Below are 14,150 nucleotides of genomic sequence, written 5' to 3' on the forward strand. Positions count from 1 at the left end.
TATATTTATTATACTACCTAACATAACATATGGTAAGTAAATATGAGAATCCTAAGGTTTGAAAATATTTAGTCAAACTCCTATTAGAGTTGACTTTTAAAATTGATTTTGGATTTTAGGCACATGCATGTAGTTCGTATTTTGTCAATGTGGAAAGAGATTTTATATATTAAATTTCGGCACACAAAGCATTCTGTATTAGTAGGATTTAAACTTTTTTTTTTTTTAAGATTATATGATATAGACAATCTATCCTAATATAAGTATTAGTGAATGTTTTCATGACTTAAACTCGTGATTTTACAGATAATATAGAAATAATTTATCATTGTTCCGAGGTTTCGTAAATGTGAAGAGATTTACATACTACGTTCCAGTGCACAAAGCATTCAAAGAATGTGATGTATACAATCTATCCTAATATATGTATTACTGAATATTTTCATGACTTAACTCGTAACTTACAGATCACATAAAAATAGGTTGATTCAATTTTTTTGGTTTTCGCGCGATACTCGCATTAAAGCTCTGATTAATTAATACGAATAATGCACTATACGATCGATTCTGTGAGTGACGCTCCGAATAAGATTTTCTCCTTATTCAGAGTTCGAAGTTTAAATTATCACCAAGTTTTAAAAAAAATAAAGACTCTTAAAATTTATGATTTTAAATATGACATATATGTGGTTATAAAAACTCTAATTAAGAGTATAATAAAAAGGTAAAATTAATTGTTTGTATAAGAAATGTACCAATTTTTTATTTTAAGACAAACTAACAATTATTACTAGGGGCTTGAAAATAGATTTTTGAATAGACAGAGATTTTTTTCTATCTAATATATGTCTTCTTTACTTCTATATTGTTATGTTAGTTGTTTTGATGTTCGTTACTCAAGTCGAGAATCTTTAGAAAATTATTTTTCTACCTCTTAAAGGTTGTCGTAAGATTCGCGTGCATGCTACCTTATTCAGATTTCACTTTTGGGACTATACTGGGATGTGGTTGTTGAATATATACTAATAATATAATACATTCAGATAATTATGTCGTTTATATAGGTGGAAACTTGATAATAACTGCTAAAGATTGTGGTGGAGTTTTAAGTACTCATTCATTCTTAATCAATTTTTTTGAGCTCGAGCTCTAGATGTGAAGTCGCCTAGGATAGAGAGCACTTTAATTTACTCCCAAAAATGACACTTTTTCTGAGTGAATATAAATTAGTCGAAGTCCAAAGTGAAATACCATATGATGAATGGAATTTCTTTTCTTTTAAAACTTTTTAGTTTTTTAAAATCGAGGGTCTTTCGAAAATAACTCTCTACCTCTACGAGGTAATGGTATATGCATACTCTCTACTCTCTTCATACCTAACTTTTGAAATTTCATTCGATATGTTATTGTTGTTTTTTTTTTTTGTGTGTGGGGTGGGGTGGGGTGGGGTGCGGGGGTCAAAAAGTCAGAAATATACTTAAATTTTGACGAAATTTGTTGTAATACGTCTCAACTTTGTGGAGAGTCATAGACTATTTATTACCGTATTTCTATCGTATACATTAGTCCATCTGGACCACTTCAGATTCTTACGCGCTCAGCGTTCGTGTATTCACGCAGTGGTCCAACTGGATAAATATATGCCACAGAAATACAGTAATAAATAGTCGAAGAGGTCAAAAGACCCTCATAAAATTGAAGCGTGTTATAATAAATTTCGTCAAAATTTAGATATATTTCAAACTTTTTCCCCTTTTTTTAAAAGAAAGTTGAAAATATGTCAAAAAAGGGGAAGACAAAATGATGAGAATATAAAGGGACAAAAAATAATGTTGTGGGCAAATGAGGCATAAATGACTTTATAAAGGTCCTTTTCTGCTAATTTTGTCTATTTAGACTTGAAATTTTGCCCTATAAATAGCACTACAAAGAAAATCTATTTTTGCTGCTATTTGCTGATTTGCTCCCTCAAATTCCTATCTTTCAACAATCCAATCAAATCTTTTTGGTCATAAATAATTCCTTTTTGGACCATAAAAAAGAAAGTACTTGACAAACAATATCTTAACTAAAAGATATGTTTGTTTAGTACACACATGATCTTTGTACTTTTTTTGTTTCAATTAGTTTGTCTGATGTTCATCATGCACGAAATGTAAGAAAGATATAAATTTAAGATATACATTTACGATATGTATAAATTTTCATCATGCACGAAATTTAAGAAAGTGAAAAGGATTTTTGAATTTCATGATAATAAATTAAAGATATGTATAATGTACCAAAATATTTTTAACGTTATATTCTTAAATATGTCATGTGGAAAATTATAATTAAAGAGTTGCTAAAAAAATGATCAAAGAATCATTCTTTTTAAAACACAGTTAAAAAAAAATAAGACAGACAAATTGAAACGAGAGTATTATTTAACATTTTAACCCAGTGTATAGTATTTAATGACTTGACTAATTTGAATTTGCATCGTGTACTAAAATATTAAAAGGAAAACTCTCCCTATAAATAGTTTCCATTTTCTACGACTCGAAAGAGCATTTGGTGTATATATCAAGAGCGTATAAGTTTTTACCTATTACTACTAATTAAGCTTGCACACGCAGAAGTAGAGCTAGCATGAAAAATATATGTTTGATAGAATTTAGTAACTTTAGTCGAACTCTTGTATATTTTTATAGAAAAAAAAATCATTTTAGGAAGAGCTAGGAGTCGTCGTAGAGGCCGAAAGTTCAATTAATTTTGCTTTTACCACTAGAGGATGTGGTGCAGTAGATGAGGCTACTACTCCCTTAACCAGATGTCTCGGGTTCGAATTCTGGGTATAAAATTTTTTTGATAGGGAGCGCTATCCCCAAAATGGGTCTTACCCAACGTGAATTCGAATTAATTGAGCTCTAATATGAGTACCAAACACCAAATAAAAAAACAAAAAAAAAATAAAAATTTTTGTGTGGTTTCTAAATGGTGGGGATATATGGCTAAAGTGTAATGATTCCTTGAGGAATTAGCCACTATATAAAAATGTGACATTAGTGCAACAAAAGAAAACATAGAGAAATCTAGGTGATGTTTTGTTTCGTGTCATCCAGTATTCGGTACCTACATTTGAGTTTGATTAATTTTGATTTAAGTTGAGATACCCCATTATTGGAATAAATCCCTTTCTACCAAAGATGATTTTTATATTCAGGACTCGAACCCGATACCTCTAGTAATAACTCAATTTGAAGTTGATTAAGTTGAATTTCAAGAATTTTCTGAAATTCAAAAAACTTCAAAAAAGAAAAAAAAAAAGAAAAATATTTTCACAAAGTAGATGGATAATTTTTGGCCCTTTACCCGTCTAAAATGCAACGTATGAATTCACGTGATCTCAATAATTTTTGTACAGATTATATATATATTTATTAAAGAAATTTATTAAAAAAATTAGACAGCCTTTACGTGAATATATAAAAATTATATTTTGGCATTGCATATGAAGTGGAGTATTTTTGGATTCAAAAAAGTAGTTAAGAACCTTTTGGCATTTTGTACATTATTTGGTATGAATATAATTTTATAAGTTAGTATTTAAAAAAAATAATAATTATAAACTGCTAGTACCAACCACTTTTCCATTTTGGTACGAAATGTACCAATCATATCAATAAAGATCATGTCGAAGTGATAAATATTTTTTTTATTTTTTATTAAAATTTTTGAATTCGAGTTCTCTTGGGTACGAAGAGGAAGCACTTAATTAGGCCCGATCTCCCGATGCGAATGCGAATTTAGACGAACCACAATACAATTATCAGAATCCGAGTGATATAAACTTAAAAAACATGCATGTTTTAAAACATTATATTAACACCAAAGAATATGGTTTAACGGATGAGACTAATCTTTTCTTGATCAGAGATCTCGGGTTCGAGCTCTGGATATGAAAAAATCCTTGGTAGAGAGCGCTATCCCCGAATGGTCCCTACCCGACGTAAATCTGAATTAGTCAAATTTCAATGCGAATACCAAATGAAAAATAAGAAAAAATATTATACTAATTTGAGCTTTTACTCTAATGCTTTTTTATGTACCTTTTCTAGTTCATTGCACCTTATTGAAGTGGTACAATTTTTAAATATATGTTTCTCCTCCATAATTAGCCATTTCTATAATTTAATACATTATGATAATCCAGTTTACCCTTTTGTTTTATAGTATTTTATTCACTTTGATTTCTTTTGATTTATTAGAGATTTAAATATCAGCAGAAAATATAAAGAAATTTTTGTGCTAATAAAACTAACTCCTCACATAATGTTTTGTGATTGGCTTAAATCTTTTTTCATAACTATTTCTTTTTTTTTTTTTGTTTTCAATTTGGTGTTCGGTATCCATATTGGAGCCCGACTAATTCGGATTCATGCTGGGTAGGGCCTATTCGGGGATAGCACTCCCTATCAAGTATTTTTCCATACTCAGGGCTTAAACCCGAGACCTCTGGTTAAGGGAGGAACAGTCCCATCCACTGCACCACATCTTTGGGGGTCCTTTTTCATAACTATTTCACTTGCTACATTTGAGTTCAGAGTCTTTCAAAAATTATTTATCTACCTTCACGAGATATAGAGATAATGCCTGTGTGCTCTATGATATAGAGATAACGCATGTGTACTCTATCTTTTTCAGATCCCACTTGCGGAATGTCGAATATGTTGTTGTTGTAGTAGGGAGATCGGCTTAAATAGACCAATATATAACAACATACCAGTGTAATTTCATAAGTAGCGTTTGGAGAGAATAAAGTGCACTTAGATCTTACCGACTTACCCCTATCTTGGAAGGTAAAGATGATGTTTCCAATAGATCATCGGCTCAAATTTTTTTATCAAATTAAAGCAAATCATAAAAGAAATAATGAAAATGAAGAAATTATGGAAAAAATATTATGGAAAACATGACAAAGCATTATGAAAAAGGAAAAGTAACTACAACAAAAGTAAGCAGTAATAGACATACAAGAGACAGTAAATAGTAACAAAAGTTAAAAGACAAAAAATAAAAAATAAAAAATACTTTAACTATCAATATGAAAGAATAATTAAGACAACGTTCTACTACCTAGTAATTTGTAGAGTCGATTCTATCTTATTTAGTTGGTGAACAAGTTATTTCAAGATAATTTATTCTGAAATTGTTGTTCTATTTTTGACGTGAAACAAAAATATATTATAATCTCAGAATAACTAGTCCCAAGATAAGTTATAACACGATTTTATCTCAACCAAACAATAGTCGTTCTTATTATTCTACTTCGATGTGGGATAAAAATAATACTATAATCTCGAGATAATTAATTTCAAGATAAGTTATTACTCGATTTTTGTCTCAACCAAATAATAGTCATCCTTATTATTCCACCCTCGATATGGAATGAATATAACACTATAATCTCGAGATAACTAATCCCAAGATAAGTTATAACGCGATTTTATATCAACCAAATAATAGTCATCCTTATTATTCCACCCTCAATGTGGGATAAAAATAATATTATAATCTCGCGATAACGAATCCCAAGATAAGTTATAACGCGATTTTATCTCAACCAAATAATAGTCATCCTTATTATTTCACCCTCTATATGAGATAAAAATAACACTATAATCTCAGGATAACTAATCCCAAGATAAGTTACAATGCGATTTTATCTCAGCCACAGTAATAGTCATCCTTATTATTCCACCCTCAAAATAATACTATAATCTCGTGATAACTAATCCCAAGATAAATTATAACGCGATTTTATCTCAATCAAATAATAACCATCCTTATTATTCCACCCTCGATGTGAGATAAAAATAATATTATAATCTCGAGATAACTAATCCCCAAATAAGTTATAACACGATTTTATCTCAACCATATAATAGTCATCCTAATTAGTTCACCCTCGATGCAGAATTCGCATAATACTGTAATCTCGAGATACTAATTCCAAAATAAGTTATAACGCAATTTTATCTCAGCCAAATAATAGTCCTCCTTATCATCCCACCCTTCATGTGGGATAAATATAACACTATAATCTCAAAATAACTAGTACCAAGATAAGTTATAACGTGATTTTATCTCAATCAAACAATAGTCGTTCTTATTATTTCACCCTCGATCTGAGATAAAAATAATACTATAATTTCGAGATAACTAATTTCAAGAAAAGTTATAACACGATTTTATCTCAACCAAATAATAGTCATCCTTATTATTCCACCCTCGATGTAGGATAAAAATAGTATTGTAATTTCGAGATAACTAATTTTAAGAAAATTATAATGTAATTTTATTTCAATCAGATAACAGTCATCTCAAGATTTTATCTCAACGAAATTAATTATCTCTTGTCTTTCGTACCAAATACCGCAGACAATTTTTCTTTAATTTCACTTTTTGTTTGGAGAGACCGAAAAAAAGTATGTACCAACAAACCAATTTCATTATGCTGAAGAAATATTAATATGCTTAAAGTATATGGTAGTAAAAAAAGATACTTAATGATTAATCCTATTGACCAATTGGAGGCCTCTAAAATTATTTTAAAACTAATACATAATTATTGAGCCAAATTAAAGGGGGTTTAGTGAGCTAATCAGCTGATAATGAAGTTTATTATGGATAATTATTTGTGAAATATATATAGGAAAAGACAGTCAACTACCACTTGTCAATTACACAATTCCCAATTTGGAATTTTTAATATTCCCATTAATAATGATTCCATGTGAAATCACTCAGTAATGATGCAAGCATATGTAGGCATATTTCACTCTCTCTCTCTTTATTAGAAAAATAAAATAAAATAAAATAATTTTGTATTAAGTATATATTTTGAGACCTGATTAATTCAGATTTACTTTAAGACGACTCTATATCCATATCTTAGAGAAATACTTATCACTCCACTATAATCTATGATGGTAGCATTCAGAGATAACGCTCCCTGCCAAGGATATTTTCATATCCAAGACTTGAACCCGAGACCTCTGGTTCAAAGAAAGCAGCCCTATCCACCGCACCACATCCTTTGATGATGCATATTCATGTTTTTCAATCAGTTATTATGCGAGCAGAGCGGTATGCCAAAAAAAAAAAAAAAAAAAAGTGACTACCTTGCTTAAGCAATTCTTCTTCTTTCTTAGTTGAAGTTGCCCTTCTCCGGCAGCTAGTTTCATGGTTTCTAAGCTAGATGACTGGTTCTGGATGGACGGAGCAGGTCGCCTTTCATGGTGAACCATTGAAGTAGCGCGTCGTGCTATAATCAGACACTTTCATCGTGCTATGAGCGGACAATTCCGAAGAAATGATAAGATATGGATAAGAGTACTCGCAAATATCCCTATTACCGAAAAATCGAGTCAATTATTTTCCAAGAATGTTGAACCGGGTATGTAAGCCACTTATCACTAAAAAATGTGATAAAATAAATAAAATATTTATATCTTTAATAAATAATTTTGTAGTTTAGTTCCTAACTTCCTACAAATACAAAATCTCTAATTGAAAATGTTTTCCTCCATAATATGTCTCTTATGTACACCAATTTAAATCAATTGGGACAATAATGAATACTTAATATTAAATAGTTATACAAAATGTTCTTCGAATTACTCATAAAATTTATTATTATTATTATCATCATATATATATCAACACCGGAATAGTGTTCGGCATATTCTAATGCTCCAGTATTGCGAGTTTGGTAAAACTTAAGAGTTTCAAATTAACTTGATATTCGTGTCTATCAGGTACAAATATAAATAAGGTTTTATATACATCGTAACATTTACAACATTTAAATTTTGAATTTGACATTCTTAATTTAATATTTCTCTAACTTTTTACCATTGGGTCATTTCAGCATGGGATTATCATAATGATGCCTTGTCTTGATTGGTGGTTTTTCACATATATATTTTCATGAGTGGAATTTTTAATATTTGCATCCAATAAAGTAGGAAAGTTTTTTTTCTTTATGGTGCAACTTTAACCTATCATTATCAAGGACATGATCTTTCATTGTATTTTCTCATTATTACGTTTGATATATTGGGAATGACACAAGAAAAAATGTTATATTCTCTTAGTTTCATTTTATTTGAATTTATTTTCAAAATAAATATTTTAATTTAGTTGATCATTTTCACAAATTAAGAGATTTTTATTGCTCTGCTTCTTTTCCATATTAATCTTAGTATTAAATGATTATATAAAATAATACGTACTCTATTCACTTTCACTGATCACATTTTGACTTAATTCATTAAAAAAAACAATTATTAAAATGACTTGTTAATCACAAATATATATATACAATGCAACAAACACTTTTAACGGAGAAAGATCTTTTCATAAAGCAATGTAAATAGTACATATCATAGTACAATTCTGACATTCGTATGTCTATAAATTATCTCTAAAAATAAATAAAAAATTAAATTACATTATCTTCAAATCAATCACAATAACATATCAATATAGTATCTTCAAATCAATCACAATAACATATCAATATAGTCTCATAACTAAAATTTCAAAAAAGAAAATGCAATATATAAAAAAAATTATTTTTATTTTTATGAAATAGAATAATTATTGAAAATTCCATTTAAAGAAGGAAAAAATACGTAAAATAACATACTTAAGTATTAAATTACAAAAAATAGCAACACTTTTATCAAATTATATTTTGTAGCATATGTATTTGTATTTTTGTAACAATAGTTTGCAAAAATATAAAATATATATCGATCATAAAGGCAGTACAAATCATATGTATTTATATTTTTGTATCAACAGTTTGTAAAAATATAAAATATAATATATTATATTATGTAATTATGAATCTGTTGTTATGAAACTCAGGGAATAAATGTGATTTCTGAATTTTGCCATTTAAAGAAAAGTGTAAAAGGATGAGCCGCCAACCAAATTAAACCACATTTTAATTTGTCCCTTCAAAGTTTAGTTTTTGGTTAATGAATGGGGAAACCTAATCATTAGCCCAACCAACTCACTACAATAATTAAAAACCCCAAATATGGAAAAGCACCCTTCAACCAATAGCAACCAAACAATTTTTTTTTAAAAAAATAAAAATAAAATTATTTAGCGCAGAAGCTTAGGAGGTCCGAGTGCGTTCATGTAGTACGTAGTGTTGTCTTTACTAATAGTCGTAGTATTATGTTGTAATTTTTTATTCTTGGAATATTATTCTGTAACTATCTATTGTTGTGTTACTCCTTAATCCTTACTATCTTTTGTATCCTTTTTAAATAAATTATTTTTATATAAAGTAGAAGGTTGGAAGATCGGAACGCGTCCATGTTAGTAGGTCAAAGTGTTATCTTTATTAGTAGTCGAAGTGCTATACTTGTAATTTTTGTTCTTGGATTCTTGTTGATTCGGACAAATAGCTTATAGTATTATTTAGTGATAGTATTGTTCTGTTACTGTCTATTGTTGTGTTACTCCTTAGTTATTACTGTCTTTTGTATTCCTTTTTAAATAAAATTATTTTTATTTAGCGTAGACGGTTGGGAGGTCGGAACGCGTCCATGTTAGTAGGTCAGAGTGTTGTCTTTATTAGTAGTCGAAGTGTTATACTTGTAATTTTTGTTCTTAGATTCTTGTTGATACTTGTTGATTCGGCCATATAGCTTGTAATATTATTTTGTGGTAGTATTGTCCTGTTGTTGTCTGTTGTTGTGTTATTTCTTAGTCCTTACTGTCTTTTGTATCCTTTCTAAATAAAATTATTTTTATTTAGCACAGAAGATTGGGAGGTCGGAACGCGTCCATATTAGTAGGTTAGAGTATTGTGTTTATTAGTAGTCGAAGTGTTATGCTGTAATTTTTTATTCTTGGATTCTTGTTGATTTGGACAAATCACTTGTAGAATTATTTTGTAATAGTATTATTCTGTTACTATCTATTGTTGTGTTACTCCTTAGTCCTTACTATCTTTTGTATCCTTTTTAAATAAAATTATTTCTATTTAGCGTAGAAGGTTGGGAGGTCGAAACACGTCCATGTTAGTAGATCAGCGTGTTGTTTTTATTAGTAGTCGTAGTGTTATGCTGTAATTTTTTATTCTTGGATTCTTGTTGATTCGGACAAATCGCTTGTAGTATTATTTTGTGATAGTATTATTTTGTTACTATCTATTGTTGTGTTACTCCTTAGTCCTTACTATCTTTTGTACCCTTTTTAAATAAAATTATTTCTATTTAGCGTAGAAGGTTGGGAGATCGAAACACGTCCATGTTAGTAGATCAGCGTGTTGTTTTTATTAGTAGTCGTAGTGTTATGATGTAATTTTTTGTTCTTGAATTCTTGTAGATTCGGGCAAATCGCTTGTAGTATTATTTTGTGATAGTATTGTTCTGTTACTATCTATTGTTGCGTTACTCCTCAGTTCTTACTGTCTTTTGTAACTTTTTAAAATAAAATTATTTTTATTTAGCGTAGAAGGTTGGAAGGTCGGAACACATCCATGTTAAGAGGTCAGAGTGTTGTCTTTATTAGTAGTCGAAGTGCTATACTTGTAATTTTTGTTCTTGGATTCTTGTTGATTTAGGCAAATCACTTGTAATATTATTTTGTGATAATATTGTTTTGTTACTATCTGTTGTTGTGTTACTCCTTAATCCTTACTATCTTTTGTACCCTTTGTAAATAAAATTATTTTTATTTAGTGTAGAAGGATGGGAGGTCGGAACGCGTCCATGTTAGTAGGTCAGAGTGTTATCTTTATTAATAGTCGCAGTGTTATGCTGTAATTTTTGTTCTCGGATTCTTGTTGATACTTATTGATTCGGGCAAATCGCTTGTGGTGTTATTTTGTGGTAGTATTGTTATGTTGCTATCTGTTGTTGTGTTATTTCTCAGGGGCGGACCATATACATTTTTTTGGTGCTCCAACACCCATTAAATTCAACGCAAATTAGGTATAATTATATAAAAAAGTACAAAATATAGTATAAGTTTCAAAAAAGCATCTAGAAAACCAAGAAGATAGATCAGTGCTTTGGTTATTAGGCGGACCCTTAAATTTTTTGGTGTCAATATATGTGTTCGAACCTCATGAGCACCTTGATCCCTAAATCTCGGGTCCTCCATTGTTACTTTTTATTGTCTTTTATACCTATTTACAACTATTTTCTGGGCTTTTATTTTGTCTTGAGTCGAGGGTCTATCGGAAATGTACAACATCTCTATCTCACCTCTGATGTAGTGATACAAACTGCGATGATCTACACCCCCCCCCCCCTCCCCCCCAAACCTCAATGTGTGAGAATGCACTGAATATATTGTATAGTTATTGTTGTTTTTATTTAGTGTCCAATATTTATATTGGAATCTGATTACATTAGATTCATGCATTACAAGACATATCTTTTGAAGCGAGACTTTTAATACTCTCAAACTTGTGTTGTGGTTAATCATATCGACTATATTTCCAATGCGATCGAAGATACTGTTATGCATAGTGTTTCAAAATAAAATAAAATGAGACTTTATACAGTAGGATTCAAATTCAAAACTTTTGATAAAAAATGATTTGTCTGAGGCGGACAATATCACTAAATACAAATTATGAACATCGAACACACTTTTGAGTTAATTGAGTCTATTATAACACCAAATTAATAGATAATACGTGCTAGTAGAGGAAATTCCTTTACCTAATCATTATAATTCGACGCAACATCATGCTAATATACGTAGATCAAGAAAATCGCGATAGGAGCTACAACAGAAGCTGAATCTACAACAATGATACAAAATCACAATATAGATGGAAGCTAAACAAATAGTTCTAAAGATCGTTGTTCTAATAACCGTTCATCAACGAATCTAAATATTTATGAACAATGTGAATATTATTTGAAATGGATAGTTTAGATAGAATCGAACTTTTGATTGATCCGATTATTTGGATCATATGAATGAAGGCATGTTTGAATTTTCTTTTTTAAAAAAAGATAATAGATTAAGGAATATTTTGATACATTTTATGTATTTTTAATTTAAACGATGAAATTTAATTTTTTTAAAGTAACAAATTAAATCAAACAAATAAATTAAAACGAAAGTTTAACTTCCCCTAAACTTTGTGCCTTTTAAATGGTCCCATCAAAGTTTTTCTTTTTTGATGAAAATCTAAAACTCACGTTATGGAATTTCCCAAGTTAGATAATGTATTATAAAATGACGCAATTACCCCTTTATCCAATGGTCAAAAAGAAGCAACTACCATGGACAGAATTGTCTTTTCAATCGAATTAAAGTAACTGACATAAACATAGAAGTAATCTCCACCGTTAGATATTGTAACGAAGTGTAATCAACGGTTGATATAAGCACCCCATGATATTCTCATGTATATGCGGTGCACTAGATCCTACTTTCCCGCTTTTTTCTTTTTTACTCTTTTAACTGCCGTTGAAACAAAAGGTATTCTAGAACATCAAAGACGCAATGACGGTATTTGGGGAAAAAGCATCGACTAATTTTATGTCAGCAATCGCAATAATAGAGAGGATGTAAACGTTATCCGAAATGATTAGACGTAAAATGTTTGTAGATGGTTTTTTAAGTCCGTCGTTAAATTCAGGGCTCGGCCTTGGACAAGAGATGGAAAATTCGCATACCGATAGTATTTTTGAATAGGTCATATATCAATTTTCTTTCTCGAAAAATATGAAAGAGGTTTGTGCACCAATATCCGTCATAAAAGAACCGAGCCATAACAATGAGAAGTGATCCGACTCAACTCAAGCATAATGACTATGATAGCTAGCCCTTTAAGGTACTTTGAATATTGCCTAATTATTTGGGTCCATTTATAGTTATTGCTTCTGTGAACATAATCACTTAATAATCTCAACGTGTTACATAAGATAAATATAATATAATTGTTCGATTTTCTGTAATTTTCTCCATCTCTCTATGTAAATAACCCAAAAAAAGCTACCTGAAAAAAACAAAACTCAACAATTTACGTTTTGTCGGAGAGATTTTGTTAGAAAGAATCGTTTGGTGTGAGTTATAAGGTATAATAGTTTCAGAATAAAATGTAAGATTATTTTAAGTTATGTTTGGTTGGAGGTAAGGGTGTTAAGCGGGTCGGACCGGGTCAACTCGAAATCGGCCCATTAAATTTAGCCGGGTTGTGGGCCGGACTGGGTCCGTGTTATGGTTAGGTGGGTCGGGCTGGGTCCGGGTTCAACAGTAAAATTTTTAAAAATAACCCTAAAACGACCCACTTAACCTAACCCAGTCAAACTCACCTAAACTCGATCAAACCCGGTTAAAAATTCGGTCAAACCCGATCAAAAATAAAAAATATATTTTTTTCAATTTACACTATATATACCCACCTATATACATTTTAAATACACTAAACAATATATATACACTATATATATAGTATATACTAAATTAGAATTTAAAAAATATATACACAATTACACATATATACGTAACATTCAATATATACGACTATACGTACTACTTTAAATAAAACATATACTACAATATATATAATTATATACTAATTACTAATTTATAAAACATATACACATGTATACATTAAATATATACGTCTATAGAAGATATATACACATATATATGCACTATTCAATATATATGTACTACTTTAAATAAAACATATACTATAGTATATATACAATTTATAAAACATATACACATGTATACATTAAATATACACATCTATAGAAGATATATAGACAAATATACAAAACATATGCTACTTAATATAATAATTTAATAACACTTGATAGTAAATTAATAATCTATTAAAAGTAAGTTTTTAATTTAAATTAGAAATTCAATTTAAATCATCAAATGAAAAAAGTTACAAAGTAAGGACTAAAGAGTGAATGAATGTTGAATTTTATTGATTGCGAAATGATCCAAAATTTATAATTTACATGAATAAAAAATCTACAAATTATGCATCATTTTTTTTCAACTCATTCATGTTAATATTAACGGGAACTTGCATAGGATAGTGAAAGTTAACGGGGGCAAAACCATGCATTGGACTTGATTCTGCTGAGTTCTCCCGG

Source organism: Capsicum annuum, chromosome 1 (assembly GCF_002878395.1).
Source record: "Capsicum annuum cultivar UCD-10X-F1 chromosome 1, UCD10Xv1.1, whole genome shotgun sequence".
Taxonomy (NCBI): Eukaryota; Viridiplantae; Streptophyta; class Magnoliopsida; order Solanales; family Solanaceae; genus Capsicum; species Capsicum annuum.